At 36.4% G+C, this 15,613-nt stretch overlaps 1 protein-coding gene across 2 annotated transcripts in view; it reads right to left on the bottom strand.

Moving 5' to 3' along the window:
- ANGPT1 (angiopoietin 1) overlaps window positions 1-15,613 on the bottom strand; it is a 299,442-nt gene that overhangs the window by 69,959 nt on the left and 213,870 nt on the right. The gene's annotated exons all lie outside the window — the stretch shown is intronic.

The following is a 15,613-nucleotide window of genomic DNA, read 5'->3' as shown; positions in this document are numbered from 1 at the left end:
TATAAAAATACAACATAAAGGTTTAATATGCTAAAAGAAGGATTTGCTATTTTTCTGGGGCTTTATATTGAAGTTTTTCTAGAAATTTTTAGTTTTAGAAAACTCTCAAAATAAAATTAGAAGTCTCTGATCCAATTCAAGTATCTAGAGTGAAAGGGAAGTGATCTTTGATTTTTCTTTAATGGGCTGAAGTTAAGCTATCAGGTAGATGACATAAAAATAGAAGAACAAAAACCAGTAAGATTTGAAATTAAGTTATAGAGGTGGAATTGCTAAATAGGGGCTGGAAGTCTAATAGAAAAAGAAATTTAATTGGAGATTACTGGGAGGAACTTTATTTCATTCATTGATCTTCATCCATTATTAAGTTCTTATTAATGAGATCAAAATACAAAGATGATTCATTTAATAATTCTTACCTAGAAATATATGCAGCATATATATAAATTATGTCTCTAGTTGTTTAATCATTATCTGCTTTAAATCACTCTGAGTCACAATAATATTTTAAAATAATAACATCAAAGGTAAACTATGAATCAATGCTTTTAAATTGATTTTAAATGTTCTAACAATCTAAAATACTAACCTGATTTCAATTTGACACACAATGTTACTACTTTATATGTAATTAAAAGTGAACAGTCTAATCTTTATAGAAAGAATGACTATCTCAATATAAATTTTTCAAATTTTCAAAAATAACTATGGTTCAAATAAATGAAATATCCATGTCAGATACGTTGCCATAACAAAAATACAGAATTATAACATTTAATAGCATTATAGTTCTCTACATAGCTCACGTTTATACTAATGATTTTGCTTACTTATACTAAAAAGTACCTCTAAATATCATCACCACAATTGCAATATCAACACAAAATAAGTAATCAGAGGACTAACAGTTCATATGCTAGTAAAGAAGCATTGCACAGAATGCATGCAGATAGCAATTAAAAATGAGTATTTATGTACTTGAAAGCCAGCTTTAATGGCATTGGGCATGTCAATGGATTATATAAAGGTCTTTTTTTCAAAACATCAGTGCATTTCACTTGTGCTTTACTTACTTTAAGCTAACTGGACTATTATTTTTCTAAAATAAACTTCCCTAAATTGTAAATGCTTGTTCTTCTGTTGAAAAGTTAAAAATAACCAGACCAGATGCAAAAAAAAAAAAGGGATGTAAAGAAATATTAACTAAAATTTATAATCCCGTGAGAGGATGCGCAACACAGGAAGATGTGGTCAAGAGGAATTTAATGGTAAACCCATTTTTCTTTTTTGGGTTAGAGATGGAGAAAATCTTTTCTCTAAAGAAAGAGAAAATTCTTCCTTGTTAAATGTACCACTTCCTGCCCTCCCTTATTTAGTTATGTAAGGCAAATACATTCCTTTCCCACTTCTCTGCCACTTCCCTTCCCTTTTCTTTTCCTCTTCAGGATGATGCAGGTGAAGGTTGTTGTATGGGAAGAGGGAAGTTATTTCACACACATTTTCAATAACAAGGAAAAAAGGAAAACTTAGATATTGTCATATTTTCTGGAAACTAATTTATAAAATGATGTTCAAGCTCTGAATGTAAGTCTTATAACTAGAAAGATGGTTTGAGGAGTCTACCATAAAAGGTACAAGTAGTACCTTGAAAAAAGTACAAAGATTTGAAATACACTTTTCAAGAAATGTAGTAGAAAAAAAGCCTATTTGAAATGACCAAGGTTTTGACTCAGCAGCATAGAGAACACAGCTGAGGTTAGAAAGCATGCATTTGAATGGCATTAAATAGCTTCACTTTAGTGTCTGCAATCTAGAAGTGGGGGTGAGAACTTGAATAAACATCCTCCCTTGGGTCAGGATTTACCCATACAAGGGACTACTGGATGAAAGGATGGTGGAAGGAAGGCACTAGCAATTCCACCTGAACCGTCCCTTCATGTCTCACTCTCAGACTGAAGATAGGAAGAAAGAAAAAGGAGATTAGGAGGAGGCAGACAGTAACGGTTGGGTACAATACTATGGACATGTTGTAGTTATGGCACCATATCTGATATAGATATTTCATTTTCTTGAAATACAGTCTGGTGTTTTTGAAAAATCAAAACACGTTATTTCTAGAAAGATTGGACTGCTTGTTTTTACTTACTTACTTATTAGTAACAGAATCCTTGAAATTTTGATCCAGACTACACTTAGAATACTACAGCATTTAAAAGCAATTTAAAAGTTTCATTCAGAGCTTACCTTTACATCTGTATAATATTCTATGGTCTGATGACCCCTTCTATAGTAGTAGATCAGTGTTTTGCTTTCCTTTTAATGCATAAAGTGGGGTACTTATGAGGCAAGTATGTGAATTACATAACAGACTGACTGAATTATAGTAAGTACCAAGAAATGGTAGTTAGTGTTATGGTAATACTATCATTGATGGCAACACTATATTATTTTCTTTTTTATGGAAAAGACAGGCTGTGGAAGACTAGCCAATCTACCACACATGTGGGTGAAGGCTATTGTGTGGGAAGAGGGAAGCTGTTTCACACATATTTTCAATAACACAGAAAAAAAGGAAAAGTTGGGTATGATGGATGTTCAGTGGAGTGGTGGTTGCTACTGTCTTCCATCCTCAAATCCAAATACTGCAGCTGACTAAATGCAGGGAATTTATATTTGACTGGTTACATTTAGGACTATATTGCGTTGGCCCCTCCCTGTCAGAGTTGGGTAACTGGATTATTTCATTCATTGACTACATCAGGTTATATCACTACTAAGTCAAAGAAACCAGTAATCTAATCTTGCTGTATGTGCATAGTCACTCAGTCATGTCTGACTCTTTGCAACCACATGGACTGTAGCCCACTGGGCTCCTCTGTCCATGTGGATTCTCCAGGCAAGAATCCTGGAGTGATAGCCATGCCCTCCTCCAGGGGATCTTCCCAGCCCAAGGACTGAACCCAGGTCTCCCGTATTGCAGGCAGATTCTTTACTGTCTAAGCCACCAGGGAAGCCCAATCTTGCTGTACAATCTAAGCTTTATCTATTAAGAATTAAAAATTATTTCAGATGAAATGATATATGATATGTATACCAATATGCTGCTTGTAGAGATTTTAATATTATAACTCCATTTTTCATGACTATTTTCTTTGTTAAATATTGGAGAATACAAAATTTAGTGTTATTATTAGATACTGTAAAACTAGAGTAGTAACCATTTTAAAACATAGAAAGACCACAACAAAGATGAATGAACTGAACAGGATAAATGATCAGAAACAAAGATAAATTTTTGTAGGAGGTCTTGAGATTCAATAAGATGGAAGATAATGCCTGGAGGAATATAAGATAAATGGCAAGAGACAAACATGAAAAACCTGATGGAAGAAGATAAAAGAAGCATCACCTGGACAGAGCAGGGAGGGGTGATCTGGACATATGATATGGTGTTATAGTTTCTGAAAACGCAGTTTAACTTGTTGTAATAATACACTGGTTTAAAGCGTAAATTTTTAAAAAATGATCTTTACCTCTAAAAGTTCCTTTTTTGACCACATACTCTTGTATTTCTTCTCCCATTCTTTAATTCTTAATGAGTTTGTCTTTCTTTTTAGAGTCTAGATCCCCAGCGTTACTATCTGCCTCCTCCTAATCTCCTTTTTCTTTCTTCTTATCTTTAGTCTGAGAGTGAGACAGGAAGGAATGGTTCAGGTGGAATTGCTAGTGCCTTCCTTCCACCATCCTTTCATCCAGTAGTCCCTTGTATGGGTAAATCCTGACCCAAGGGAGGATGTTTATTCAAGTTCTCACCCCCACTTCTAGATTGCAGACACTAAAGTGAAGCTATTTAATGCCATTCAAATGCATGCTTTCTAACCTCAGCTGTGTTCTCTATGCTGCTAAGCCAAAACCTTGGTTATTTCTAACAGACTTTTCTTCTATTACATTTCTTGAAAAGTGTATTTCATATCTTTGTACTTTTTTCAAGACTAAATCTTACTTCTGTCTTCTCTCACTATTTATATGTGACCTTTTCTTAATGCTTTGCTATGAAGATCAAAGGCATTTGAAATAAGTCTCCTTTGCCTATCTTTCCCCTTGCCTTTTTTGTTGACCTCTCTAAGTCCCTTTTCTATTTCTCTAATTGTCCGTTCTCCTTCCTCTTCATTGGGCTCTGTTCCTCTCTTCACCTACCAATAGATGTTCCCCAACATTCTATTCTTGGATCTCTGTTCCTTTTTAATTTGCTCTTTTTGCAAACTATCTTCCGTGGCTTCAAACTTTTACCCAGATTTGTAAGATACAAGCATTTCTGACACCGTGTGTTTGCTGCCCTCATGACTTCCAGATTCACATTTCTACTATTGAGCAGTTCCTGATACTACTCCAACTTCGTTTAATGTTACCTAATATTTTCTCCAAAACCGATGTTCTCTTCTTCTCTTATTGATCCCACTATATTCCCTCTATTGTCATCATTAAAAATTAGTAAAAGCCTAAACATAAGATGGGCTTCCCAAGTGGCTCAGTGGTAAAGAACCTGCCTGCCAGTTCAGTAGACACATGTTCAATCCCTGGGTATTCCTGCCTGGGAAATCCCAGGCCTGGCAGGCTACAGTTAATGGGATTGCAAAAGACTAGGACATGACTTAGCAACTAAACAACAAATACAAGACAAGTAGACTGAAGTTTTTAAACTGGTTTCTCAAATAAAAAGACTGCCTCTTACTCCTTCTTAGTTTAACCCATCCTATATTGACAATTTCAGTAAATAATCTGCTATTTGCATGACTTTTTCTAGACAATGGAGATATATAGACATAAGAAAACCACAATCTGCCCTTAATGTGATCACTGTCTAATGAGAGGAAGGCCCATTTGTAGGTCTTTCATGATATCTCAAAATAGCTATAACCATGGGCAGTATCCTCCACAATAGGGAAAACCCAACTCAAGCTTGCTTAAGTAAAAAGATAATTTACTGAATCATGTAATTGAACAATCTAGGATAGAGCTTTAGGGAAAGCATGATCCGGTTTCAGTGTGATCAAGAATTGGTTTCCTTATCTTTTTCTTGACTCACTTGTTGTTGGCTCTCTACCTGGTTACAAGATGGCTAGAAACAGTTTCTCAGTCTAATGTTACCAGTTTAAATATAATACCAAACACAGATAATGCAGACAATTACTGTTTTGCAGGTAAGCATCAAGTGCATTGACAGTAGGTGCAGAGACTACATGCTATTTCTGACAAGTAGACTTGGGGAAGGCTGTTCAGAAAGGATAACATCTGAATGAATAAAACATGTAAAAAAGCTATCCGAACTAAAATTTAAGAGCTTTACCCATACCAATATCAGTAAATAAATCTAGAAAAGCCTTACAAAGGAATCATTATTCATTCCTTATCTATACAATCAAATCTCTGTGATCTAACAGAGACACAAGCAGGTGCATGTCTGTCTTTCACCAGCCAATATTGAGTCAATAAGCAATATGAGACACTGACTCTAGCAGCTGTTAACTTTATCTGGTCCTTCCCTTTCATTTGCTCAATCAATTTCAATCCAGATGGCATGTCTGCCACCAGGCCAATTTCAAGGAAGAACTGTGAAAGCTAAGGCAGAGGGTCACTTCAATTCAGATGAACCCTCAAGAGAAAACTTCCTGGAATGTGGAACTGGTAATTCTGAATCTCAAAAAACCTCGCAGAGAACACAGAAGACAATTAGCCTTGCTACCAGAGACAATATAAAAAACAGGAGTCCTTGATCCTACTTATTTTCTAAGTTGTTATAACGGGATCAATTCTTAAATTATTCTTTTAAAATCTTACATGTGGCTAGTTATTCATATTTCTCCAGTATTTAGAAAACATCAGAATGTATGTAGATCACATTATTTGTTTAAGAATATTCCTTGTGGTACATTTTTGGTTATTAGCATTAAAGAGATGGTAGTACTAGGAACTTACCTTAGCCTGTGATTTTCAACATAACAGGTCATTGAAGGTAACTGAACATACAGTGAGCAAAACTGCATCTTTGGCAAGGTGCAAACAAGCAAGACTGATTAGATTCTTTACTCCTCAGGTGTGGGGACATTTTGTGGAAAAGCCATCTGGCCATCTGAAGAAATTCCCTGATATCCTAATTAATTTGAAAGGACTTTTAGAAGTGGGAGAAGGCAATATTTTAAATTTAAAGGGTGTAGAAAATTTTTAAAGGTTTGTAGGCAATATTCAATATTTCAATATTTTGTGGGTGGGTGAGGATGACTTCCCAATGATTTCATAAATATACATCACATATGTATAGCTATATAAACACATAAGATTGTTGAGGTTATAAATTAAAAACTTCAAAATTGGTATCTTATTTCATAAAAGCTATATGCATATGAACCTAATATCTGTGGGTTGCATGATTGTTTTCAACCTGCAAAAATGCAATTACCTATGGTTAGTCTAATACATATATAATACAAATTGCTATGTCACAAAATAACAAGCATATATCTATAAATACTTTGAAGTCTTCAGTTAAGTAGCTAAAGGCTTCCTTTTGGAGAATCTACCACTCCTTTTACTCACGGTCTGTTAACTGTGGTATAAGGGAACATTTGAATATTTTTTTACTTGCTGCATTATACTTTTAATTAAATTTTTGTAAAAACACTGTTTTTACTCTCACTTCTTTACATGTAAATATTTTGTAGATGTATAAAATCTTAACTATCATCTTGGTGGAACTTTAATAATTGTGATCAAATCAATCAGCTTTAATTGAATACTATGTCCTCAACTCTGAATTTCTTGCACCAAGTATGCTTTATATGTTTCATTTCACACTCATAAACATCTTATGAGATGGATTTCTTAACATGTCATTTTATATATGAGAAAACTGAGGTTTTGAGATGCTAACTTCACTAAAACTAGTAAGTAGTGGAAGTCTTTAACTGTAAAACCAAAAATCTTAACTACTTCTCACCGACTTCTAAAGTAATCTCAGACAGAACTCTGATACATCATTTGTCACAGGTGCTCTCCCAGCAGTACTTAACTTCAAGGGTCCCACCTAGGGTCTTAGGCGGGTCATGAATAAGCACATGCCTTAATTATGAATGGGTGCAAGCTTGTCTCATGGAAGCAGGAAATACGGAAAGAATGACAGGATGCAGAAATGACAAGAAAGAAGATGAAGGTATGTTGAGATAAAGATAGAAGAGAGGTATAGGTAGCAGAATTTTCTGTGAGATGGGAGCTCTCAGCAGAAATGTGAAGCAGTGATGGCCCTCAACTTCAAAAGCAGCGGATTAGGAAGTAAGAGGTCCCTGAGCAGCCACACTGAATTTAATAATGTCCATACCCTAAAAGTCATGCTGATCAGGATTTTTTCCCATTAGTTTTATATATTATAAAGCCTAATTACTTGATCCTCCAGCCTACAGACCATTTGCTAGAAGCTACAAGTTTAGAGGAAGGCTGGTTGGGAAGGCTGAGAATGGGCATGTGTGTATGTTTGTGCTCGTCTTCTAGAATTAGGCCAAGGAACAACGAGAAAATTGATCATTCAAAGCTCTTTTTGTTCTTATGAGGAAATAATATCAATTTTTTAAAGTAGGCAAAAATAAGAAATGATAATAGTTTAGGCAGTATATAATATAAGGGATAAATTACATTTAAAAAGGCATCATAGTAACATGGTGCAAATTAATTCATGCTGATGATAATTAAATTATTAGAAAAAGCTTTAATTTAATATTATTACAGGAAAAACAGAGAAAAGGATGAAAATATTGCACAAAATTTGCCATCATAATATTTTAAAATTTTCTTAAAATTTTACTACTTAAAAAGACACATTATTTAAGAATATATTGCTGCTACTGCTAAATCGCTTCAGTCGTGTCCAACTCTGCGTGACCCCATAGACGGCAGCCCACCAGGCTCCTCTGTCCCTGTGATTCTCCAGGCAAGAATACTGGGGTGGGTTGCCAGGTCCTTCTCCAATGCATGCATGCATGCTAAGTCACTACAGTTGCATCTGACTCTGTGCGACCCCATGGACAGCAGCCCACCAGGCTCCTCTGTCCACAGGATTCTCTAGGCAAGAATACTGGAATGGATTGCCATTTCCTTCTCCATTTAAGAATATATTACTCATTACATATAATTGTAGGTAAATATATACATTTTAATAATATTGAGACATGCATAATGTACAGAAAAGATTAAATCCATGTGGACATGCATAGTATCCTATGTCACGGGTGGATTGCTAATTTTATGGTGCTTTTTTCAGTACGGGATAATGAAATGTGAAGTAATTCTATATAATACTATTTTAATTTGATTAGTGTATTTAAATAAATTTTTGAACACTCTGCTAATGTGAGGTGACTCAATGTATATCCAATGCATATTACACTTAGAGCAACTAAGAATAAAAAAATTACTAAAAGTTGAAAATGGATTTACACACAATCTTTGTTTAATCAAATGAGCATTCACTTTTTATAAAATTCATTCCTGTGTTTTCCCTTTAGGCACCCTGATGGGCAGTTACGAGTGCTACATGATCCTTGTTATTTGTTCAGAAGGTCATTTCATTAACAAATATATCTCAGGTGTTTCATGTGTGTTAATTTCCCATGTAATGTTTTCAGTCTGGCTGGAATATATTGATTTTGAACAAAACATTCCTCACGCATGTGGAAAGACTTAAAAGGGTATTTTCTGTGCTCTGAGTAGACAATCAATTTCAGCAAAAGCCATTAGAAATGGTCTGAAAGTCCTTGGGCAATGCTGTAAACATGGAGAGTAGTTGCCACATGCTTATGAAAATTGACAACAACAACAAAAAACTCCAAAGCCTGTCACTTTGAAGTTTTAAATAAACAAAGGCTGAACCATAGTTGTGTCACTTGGACTCTTGTGGTGAGATGCACTTGAACACTACTTTACCAGCCATGATATACATGGGCTTATGCTCTAACTTTGGTTTCCTCAGTCGTTACAAGTGACACACCACCAAGAGAGGATACGGAACAATTGACAGGAGCCATAAACGCACGACTTCGGTGTGTGATGTTTTCATGGTGAGCAACCTGGCAGCAGCACTGGAGCTAGAACTCGGTCGTACTTATTCCTTCTCCTTCTAGACCAACATGCCTTGCCCTTTTGATGGCATTTGTCATAGCTGCTCCAAGACCCTGGTGAGGAGTCCACCTCAGTCTAAGTCCTGGTTCTAGGGACATGGGCTGGATTTATTATGGTTGAGATTTGGTTTACTTGTCCCCTTGTCAGTGTGTATGTGAGGCCAAAGCAACTGGCGAAAACTGTCTTTAGGATAAAATCTCCATTTAAAATTAAATCCACAGTTCAGATTCATTGTTTTAAAGAAACTCACATTGGTTATGAAAACAGAAGATTCACACCTAAAAATAATTATGAGTACTTACAAAGGCACGATAAAATTAGAAGAGGTTTAACTTAAATGGTATTAAATTTACTAATTTATCATAAATGCGTGAAAAATGTTATGATTTATTTATCTATTCTTGGTAGGTCACATAGTATGATTGGTAGTGTGATTCCTTGCCAGAGACAGTCCCACTTAGAATGTGAATACCCAAGCCAGAAGTAAGTTAAGATTGCAATGTACTTAGAAGCAGTCATACTGTTGGTATTCTTTGAAAGAAAGTGAAAGTGAAAGTCGCTCAGTCGTGTCCGACTCTTTGCAACCCCAAGGACTATAGGGAATTCTCCAGGCCAGAATACTGGAGTGGGTAGCCTTTCCCTTCTCCAGGGGATCTTCCTGATCCAGGGGTCAAACCCAGGTCTCCCACATTGCAGGCGGATTCTTTACCAGTTGAGCCATAAGGGAAGCCCAAAGGGTATTCTTCAGTTGAAAATAAATGATGAGCTCCCATAGGAAGCTGAAAATGTTTCATACAAAGATGGGCAAAATAAACAACAGAAATGGTATGGACCTAACAGATGTAGAAGATATTAAGAAGAGATGGCAAGAATACCCAAGAAGATGGCAAGAAGAACTATACAAAAGAGATCTCAATGACCCAGATTACCACCATGGTGTGAACACTCAAGTAGAGTCAGACAGCCTTGAATGTGAAGTCAAGTGGGTCTTAGAAAGCATCGCTATGAACAAAGCTAGTAGAGGTGATGGAATTCCAGCTGAGTTATTTCAAATCCTAATAGATGATGCTGTGAAAGTGCTGCACTCAACATGTCAGCAAATTTGGAAAACTGAGCAGTGGCCACAGGACTGGAAAGGTCAGTTTTCACTCCAATCCCAAAGAAAGGCAATGCTAAAGAATGTTCAAACTATCACACAATTGCACTCATTTCACAAGCAGCAAAGTAATGCTTAAAATTCTCCAAGCTAGACTTCAACAGTATGTGAACTGAGAAACTCCAGACGTTCAAGCTGGATGTAGAGAAGGCAGAGGAACCAGAACTCAAATTGCAAACATATGTAAGATCTTAGAAAAAGCAACAGAATTTCCAGAAAAACATCTGTTTCATTGACTAAGCTAAAGCCTTTGACAGTGTGGATCATAATAAACTGTGAAAAATTATTAAAGAGATGGAAATATAGACTACCTTACCTGCCTCTTGAGAAATCTGTATGTAGGTCAAGAAGCAACAGTTAGTACTGGACATGGAACAACTGACTGGTTCCAAATCGGGAAGAGTATGTCAAGGCTGTATATTGCCACTCTCCTTATTTAACTTATATGCAAAGTACATCATGTGAAACACCAGGCTGATTGAAGAACAAGTCAGAATCAAGATTGCCGGGAGAAATACCAATAATCTCAGATATGCAGATGACATCACCCTACGGCAGAAAGTGAAGAGGGACTACAGAGGATCTTGATGAAAGTGAAAGAGGAGAGTGAAAAAGTTGGCTTAAAACTCAACATTCAGAAAACTAAGATCATGGCATCTTGTCCTATCACTTCATGGGAAATAGATAGTGAAACAATTAAACAGTGAGAGACTTAATATTTGGGGGCTCCAAAATCACTGCAGATGGTGACTGCAGCCATGAAATTAAAAGACACTTGCTCCTTGGAAGAAGAGCTATGACAAACCTAGATGGTTTATTACAAAGCAGAGACATTACTTTGCCAACAAAGGTCCGTCTAGTCAAACCTATGTTTTTCCCAGTAGCCATGTATGTATGTGAGAGTTGGACCATAAAGAAGGCTGAGCACCAAAGAACTGATACTTTCTAACTGTGGTGTTGGAGAAGACTCTTGAGAGTCCCTTGGACTGCAAGGAGATCAAACCAGGCAATCCTAAAGGAAATCAGTCCTGAATACTCATTGGAAGGGCTGATGCTGAAGCTGAAGCTCCAGTACTTTGGCCACCTGATACAAAGAGCAGATTCATTAGAAAAAAACCCTGATCCTGGAAGATTGGAGGCAAGAAGCAAAGGGGATGATAGAGGATGAGACAGTTGGATGGCATTACCGACTCAGTGCACATGGGTTTGAGCAGGCTCTGAGAGATGGTGAAGGACAGGGAAGCTGGGCATGCCGCAGTCCATGGGGTCACAGAGTCGGACACGACTGAGTGACTCAACAACAACAACAACATTAAAGCTTCTTTGCATTTGACTTTTAGAAAAATCTTCTGCTAAAAAAATCAATATTTTGTTTGTAGATAGTTAAACCTAACTGTTTAGTTGCAACATTTTTCAGGGTTTATTTTGTCTCCCTTAAAGCATAAGTGGCTTCCCAGGTGGCACTAGTGGTAAAGAACCTGCCTGCCAATTCAGGAGATGTAAGAACCTCCAAGGGTTTGATCCCTGGGTTGGGAAGATCCCCAGGAGTAGGGAACAGGAACACCCTCCAGTATTCTTGCCTGGACCATCCCATGGACAGAGGAGACTGACAGACTATAGTCCAAGTTTTGAAAAGAGTCAGACATGACTGAAGCAACTTAGCACCTATACAAAGTATATGAGATTTTTTGATAAAGGTTTCACTCTATGGCTGCTGTGATGCATGCATACTGAATGATGTTAACAGAATATTTTTCCTTACTTTCTGAGTTATTATAGGTGCTATTTGGCTTAGTATAAAGTACCACAGCTTATTTGTAACTGGTATCCACTGAACCATTTTGTCCCTGGACTTAAAGGAAAAAACTTGAATTTGACTTGAGTATGGGTGAATCCAGGAAATGATTTAGTTAAAATTATATTAAAAATATTTTGTGCTTCTTTGTTTTAGCCAATCAGGCCATTAAAGCACAAGAGAAGAAGGAATGGATTTTGTTCATAGCAACGTTAGAACATCAAGGCAACACTTTTTTCATGGCCTTTCACCCTGGTAACTTCCAGGCCCAGCTGGAGTCGAGGGATACCTCTTTGCATTTTAGAGTTTGTTTTCTGAAACTGAAACTCTAATTCCAAAAGAGAATTAACCACAAAATTTCAAATTTCCCCCAAAAGATGTGATTTAGTAATAGTTCATGGGAGAGGTCAAGGACTGTATTATTTCTTATTCTGTTATCATTATTTTGGCTATCTTCTATTCACACAATTTTTTTAACAGAAATTATGACTTTTCAAAAGACTGATAACATGCTCCACCAAAAAGGAGAAACATACCATTTCCAAAAATAAATAGTCACTTTCCCCTTAAGCCATTAGGTTTTGTGAAAGGAAGTGCTAGAAGTGTGGTTCATTTTAAGGAAATTGTAAATGTTTGACATGTAATTTTCTGTCAAGATAAAGCATTCCCCTCGTTAAATGGAAACAAGTGCTCACTGTAGTGTTCAGCAGATGACTTCCTGTATTTTTCTTTCTCTTTCTACCTAATGTTAAATTGTGCATTACAAGTAGTCAACGAGAAACCAAATATTTTACTAAGTCAATAAAAATGATATTTTCTATTTTTATCAATGTTTATATGAGTGACATTCAAAAAGTTTTAATTTCCTCCCATCGCTTGTGATGTTTTTAAGAGTCATTCTTTACTCAAGGGACTTGCAGGAGTTCAAGCTGTCTCATCCCTTGACTGAATGATTTACTTCACAAACTCAATAGACACTGCACGGGAGGTAAATTCCTTTCAGATGGTAGAATTATTCTGAGAACAGAGCCAAATGTCCCCTCAGCACTGCAAAGGAAGCAAATGCCTCATTTCCCCTTTTCAGAAGGCCAGAAGCCTGAAAATAATGATCAAACGTTCCGTACCACTGCAATCAGCCCCTGGGAAAGACACATTAAACCAAATAATTGAGATCACTTAAAAATTTGTAGTATCAGTCATTATCTCTTTCAGATGATATGAAAGAAACTTTTAAAATGAACTCCAAGAGAAACTTCTAATGATTTGAAATTTTTATACTTCATATTAAGAAGCTAAGCATATAAATATGCTCCTGTCTCTTGGTATTTATTTTTAAGTTTCTTTTTATTCTTCTCTACCCTGTGTGCCTATCTACCTGAAGCTGCGATCCACCCTTTCACATTCAACACTTTGGATGGGGCTGGACAACATTTTGAGGCTTCCCTCATGGCTCAGTGGTAAAGAATCTGCCTGCAATGCAGGAGCCGCAGGAGATGTGGGTTCTATCCCCAGGTCGGGAAGATCCCCTGCAGGAGGAAATGGCAAACCACTGCAGTAAGTATTCTTGCCTGGAGAATCCCATGGACAGAGGAACCTGGCGAGCTACAGTCCACAGGGTCACTAAGAGTGGGACCCGACTGAAGCGACAGCATGAGCACAAGACATTTTCTGCTTTTACTTCATCTTACTCATTTTAGTCTTCAGTCTATGCGATTGAGCTCTACAGTTCATTCAAACCCTCCCTGTGGAAGCTGACATCCCAGTTCCAAAGTTCACTTCAGTCTGTTTTTTGTTTGAACTTTCTGCTTTTTTGCCACTAAAATAGACCCTACATAACAGTCTTTTCTCTCTGCTTACAACCGCTATTTTGGTCTCCTTTTAATCTGTCCCTTAAAGAACTCCCAATTTTCTGTATTTGATTCACATTCTTATTATTTTAAAAGGAGTTCTAATATATTATGTAATTTCTGTATTTTATGGATTTCTGTAATTTACTTTGTAAATTCTCTGAAATTGCACACAGATTTGTGCCAAAGTATTTGCACTAAGTAAAGTAGGCTAGTTTTTTTTTTATCAGATTCTTGAATGGATTTATAATCCCCAAATTGTTTTGTCATTGCTTTATACACACATTCAATGATTCCACTGAACAGCATGGCTTTACCAACTGTCTCCTCTGAGGACACACCAATCTATGTGGTCATCAGGATTTTACTACTGAACTCCAGATTCATTTCCCTACATTCAATAGTCACTTCAGTCCATATGCTCAAACTAAATCTTGCCTTCTAAGCCTGTTTCTTTTCTCATGTTGTTGATTTGAAGAAATATCATCAAAATTAGTCAACCCAGAATTTCTAATATATTTGAGTTTACTTCTAAATAAGTGGTTATCTCTTATTGATTCTAACTCTTTGTTCACAAAATTTCCCTCTAGTTGCCTTTCCATTTGCCTTGGTTTGATCCTGACCTCATTATTTCTCTCCCAGAAGATCCTTTCAAGAACCTGATGAAAACCATCAATATACCTTTTCTCTCAATCATAGTATAGTGGATAAAGTTCTATTTAAGAACTAGACTGTGGGTTCAAATCTCAGCCTTCTCACTTGCTAGCAGTGTAATATTTAAAAATTATTTACCTTTATATGCTTAATTTCATTAGATAAGGCTAATAAGAGCACTTAGTTTACAGAGTTGTTGTCAGAATCAAATGAGTTAATATATGCAAGGGGCTAAGAAGATTGGCTCATACTCTCTAAGTATTTGTTAATATTTTAATAAATGGCAAAACATCCATCTGGTCCCTCCATTTCCAGGCTTGTCAACTTAACAATGTGTTGTTCCTATACTGTGACTTGGGATGATTTTTCTAAAATGATAATGTCATTATTATCCTTATATACTGACAATGACTTCTTATTGCTTTCAAAGAAAACACACACACAGCTTTCTTTGATCTCCTTCTGTTTATCTTTCTAACTTCATCTTTCATTGTTCTCCTGCCTTCAATTCTGAGAAATATGTTGTGCATTTAGGTGTACACCCACCACCCATTTTGATGACTCCTGGCATATATACACGTTGTTTATGCTCTCTGGATACCCTCTGTTTTCTTCCTTTTGAAGACTTAGTCACTGTCTCCTCATTAGAACCATCCTGCCTATGTTTTAATCCTGGATCGACACAATAACAGTATGAGGGAACTACTGATAGTTTGTGGAATTTATAAAATGGGGCTAACCACAGTAGTTATACTGTTATTGTGAGGACTAACTAAGTTAATACACATAAAGCTTAATCAATGCCTAAATCATAATGAGGATTCAACAAAAGCCTTAAGAAGACTCTACAGATGCTGGATTCTGCCCTCGTTCCTCTGTCTCTATCATGATTCTAGTATTCTTCCCATGTGTTTCACTAGTCCCCTGGCACCCTGGCCTCACGTCTAGCAAATATTTATGAAATATAATTGTCTGTTTACCTATCTCTTTCCCCAC

Source organism: Cervus elaphus, chromosome 21 (assembly GCF_910594005.1).
Source record: "Cervus elaphus chromosome 21, mCerEla1.1, whole genome shotgun sequence".
NCBI classification, from domain to species: Eukaryota; Metazoa; Chordata; class Mammalia; order Artiodactyla; family Cervidae; genus Cervus; species Cervus elaphus.
The sequence above is the reverse complement of the archived record's forward strand: the minus strand, read 5'-3'. Positions and strand labels throughout refer to the sequence as shown.